The 4119-nt window shown below is 44.3% G+C and overlaps 1 pseudogene; it reads left to right on the top strand.

The window, feature by feature from the left end:
• The first annotated feature begins 2526 nt into the window (after positions 1-2526).
• Positions 2527-3227, top strand: LOC127680258 (glyceraldehyde-3-phosphate dehydrogenase-like; annotated as a pseudogene).
• The last annotated feature ends 892 nt before the right edge of the window (positions 3228-4119 follow it).

The following is a 4119-nucleotide window of genomic DNA, read 5'->3' as shown; positions in this document are numbered from 1 at the left end:
TCAGAGAAGACTTCATGCAAGTCACAGCTTGAAGCCACAGTCAGCAAACAGTTGAAGAGTCAGAAAGCATGGCTTGGCTCCTTGAGCCACAAGATTTGAATACTTGGCAAGAGTAGCCAATGTGACTCATGAAACCACAAAAGCCCCATCGCTTTACCTTTCTTGGAACTGGTGTGTGGGTGTGAATACTTAGCAAGACCTCTATAGCTCAGCAGTACATGCTGAGAGGAGGGAACCAACTGACCTGCACAGGCAACTGTTGAAAAGCACTTTCCCATACCCAATGCAGCACCCTGGGATGGGGATTGCAGCTGACCACCTTGCCACTGGCCTCTTGACTAATAGAAATGTGTCTTTCTGTAATGCTAGCATGCTACTGACTACTTCTCTAAAGGCCTTGTCCCCAGTCAGAGCCACATTTGGGAGTTAGGGCTTCAATACAAGAATGAGGAGAGATTCAGTTCATGGCAAAAGGGTAGGGGTAGGATGGAAAAGTAGAGAAGATGAAGAGAATATAGGAGAAATAGGAACTGGCATTGCATGTAGTCTTGCAATTAAAAAAAAAAAACTAGCTGGAGTATCCAGCTGGAGGCAAGATTCCTGCTTTCTCCCTGCCTTCCCCTTCTCTGAAAGTAGATAAAGATCTAGCCCCTCTAGATCTCAGTTTCCCTGTCTTTAAGATCTATAGGATAATATTGGGCTCCCTAAGGGGTAAATTATCCTGGAACTCAAGACCAAGACAAGAGTGTTTCAAAAGGCCTTCATGGGTAGAAGGAAGCAGGACAAATAACAGTGGTGGGAGAGGCTTTAAACCCTCTCTGAAGGACAACCACATGGCTCAGCAAGCTCAAGAATAAGGGAAGGCATTCCCTGTGGACATCAGGAACATTATGTCCAACTGTCTCCACTTCGTTTGCAAACAAGAACTTGGGAAGTGTTGGGCTAGAGACACAATGCTGAGAGCCACTCAGAGCGAAGGCTGGCTAGTTTCTTGCTTAGTTTGATCAAGAGAAGACTGTTTCCACGGTGTAGCACAACCATATTGGGAGGGGAGAGGAGGGAAAAAGGAAGGGGAGAGGAGGGAAAAGGGGAGGGGAGAAAAGGGAAGTGGTCAGTTTATCCAGAAAAAGAGAAGCTAAAATCCAGCTGCTTTGAAGGCTTTCTGTCGGGAGAGAGGGTGACAGATGTACAGAGAATATATAAATTCTAATTGTGCAGTGAAATATCACCAACTCATAATCATCTGACATTCTCACCTAATCAGGTCAGTCTCGAAGGGTAACAATTCACCACTGTGTTCACGCACATCTCTTGGAAGTGTAAACCTCTGTTCATATCCTGAGGAGCCAATTAGAAAAATTTCTATTTGTCTAATACTCGACAGGACCCCTTGTCTTTTTCCTGTCAATTCACTAACCTTCTCAGTAGAATGTTAATTTGAAATGTAGCATCATGTGTGACAGTCTATGGCATCTTGGGTGACAGCCTGTGGCATCAGGGTCTCCTAGTCTCAGCATGATTGATATTTTGCCAGATGTTCCTTTGCTATGGTGTTGTACCTCACATTGGGGATGTTCACACAGCTCAGTGTGACATCCAAAAGTGTCTTCAGAAATTGGCAGATGTCCTAGGAGAGAAAAAACACATTCTTCAACTGAGAAATATTAGTCTATGGATAATTAAGGGAGGTCCTGACTTATTGGTCTCTAAATCCATGGTTAGAAATGTATCATTTACAATAAAATCCATCTATTTCCCTTGTAAGCCTTAGAATTGAAGGGTTTTCTTTAGGATTGTCCACACTCCTAGACTGTAAGTTATGTGTGTGTCTATGTTGTATTCTGTTGCCTTTATTGCTTAACTTTCACATTAAGTCAGTCTCAGCATTAAAGTTAAAACAGGAATGGAATTATACTCTGATATAGTTAACCCATCCTTCAAGCTACCTGCAGGTAACTGAAACCTTACTCATTGAGGTGTGGTGACATATCTGTCATGCATTGAGTTCTTATGTGCTCCCCGATGTCTCTGACTCTGCTCTGTCCCACTGAAAGACAATTCCTTTAGAAATGACTTCAGAATGTGTCTAATTGTTGGCCCAGGTTGGCCTCACATTTCCTATGTAGCCAAAGATTATCTTGAACTTCTGACACTCCTGCCCTCACCTAGTGAATGCTAGGGTCACAGATTAATGCTTGAATCACAGATGAATGTTGGGATCACAGGTGAATGCTGGGATCACATGTGAATGCTAGACTCATAGGTGAGTGCTGGGATCACGGGTGAATGCTGGGATCACAGGTGAATGCTGGGATTACAGGCATGTACCACCACATATACTGGCTTTATGCTATGATCAGGTTTGAACCTCTTGTTGGTTATTGAACTATATACCAAATGAGCTACATCCCCAGCTATATCTTACTGTTAAGAGACAAATCCCTTTTAAAAAGTTGACCCGGCTCCTCCCTCTTCCAAAGACAGCCGCATCTTCTTGTGTAGCGCCAGCCTCACCCCATAGACAAAATGGTGAAAGTCAGTGTGAACATATTTGGCCATATAAAGCTGCCTTCTGCTCTGCACATGGCAAAGTAGAGATTGTTACCATAAACAACCCCTCCATTGACCTCAACTACATGGCCTACATGTTCCAGTATAACTCCACCCATGCCAAATTCAACAGCACAGTCAAGGGTGAAATGGGAAGCTTGTCATCAACGGGAAGCCCATCACCATCTTCCAGGATCAAGATCCCGATAACATCAAATGGAGTGATGCTGGTACTGAGTGTGTCATGGAGTCTACTGGCATCTTCACCATCATGGAGGCCAGGGCCCACTTGAGGAGTCGTCTTCACCCCTTCTGCCAATTCCCCCATGTTTGTGATGGGTGTGAACCACAAGAAGTATGACAACCCACTTAAGATTGTCAGCAATGCATCCTGCACCACCAACTGCTTAGGCCCCCGGCCAAGGTCATCCGTGACAACTTTGGCATCTTGGAAGAGGTCATGATCACAGTCCATGCCATCACTGCCACTCAGAAGACTGTGGATGCGCCCCCCTGGAAAGCTATGGCATGATGGCCATGGGGCTGCTCAGAACATCATCCCTGCATCCACTGGTGCTGCCAAGGCTGAGGGCAAGGTCATACCAGAGCTGAATGGGAAGCTCACTGGCATGGCCTTCCGTGTTCATACCCACAATTTCCATCCCAGACCCCCATAATAATAGGGAGGGGCTCAGGGAGCCCTCCCTATTCTCTTGAATACCCTCAATAAAAGTTCACGGCACCCAACAAATAAAAAATAAAAATAAAAAGTTGACCTACCAGCACATGCCTTTTATCCAAGCATTTGGTGGATAGGGGCAAGTGAGTCTCCACCATATAGAGTAGCCTGGTCTACATAGTGAGTTCCAGACCAGACCAGGCAAAACTATATAGTGAGACCCTGCCTCAAATGAAAGACCCATCTGTTTACGAATCTTTATATTCATCTTAGAATGAATCCATCAGGCTTCTCACCTGATCCATCTGGAGTGCACATTCAGTTTCACCAAACTTGTAAATTACTCTGAAAGGATTTGACATCTTTACAGTGTTATGATATTCCATCAAGAACATGGAATATCTCCCCGATTTATTCAAAACTTCCTTTTATGTCCTTTAATTGAATTTAATTTTTTTCTTCCCCAGAGGGCTCCTTGACAAATTGATTCCCGTGAACAGTGTCTTGCATTCTATTATGTTTCCTGATTGGCATCTGCTGGCTAGAAGACACACAATGGCTTCCATAACTGCTTTTGTGTCTGACCACCATGTGGAAACATCTTATTAGTGCTCACAGAGGGTTCACTGGTGTGCTTGGCTCTCTCTGTGGTTGACCCTGGTGCTGGTATGTAAAAATAACTTTATCTCTCCCTTCCAGCCCTTACATGTCTGTAGGTGTCTGAAAAAGCTTCACAAAGTTCCCACAGACTGAATAGCTTAAAGATAACTTTATTCTCTGGCAGTTCTGAAGACTGAAACCTTGTGTGTATATATGCATCTTTCTTGTAGAGAGCCTTATTGAGGTGCCATGCCACCTGTCAGGAAATTGACATCGACCAATGTGACGTT

This window comes from Apodemus sylvaticus, chromosome 3 (assembly GCF_947179515.1).
Source record: "Apodemus sylvaticus chromosome 3, mApoSyl1.1, whole genome shotgun sequence".
NCBI classification, from domain to species: Eukaryota; Metazoa; Chordata; class Mammalia; order Rodentia; family Muridae; genus Apodemus; species Apodemus sylvaticus.
Note: the sequence above shows the minus strand (reverse complement) of the source record. Positions and strands in the feature narration are given on the sequence as shown.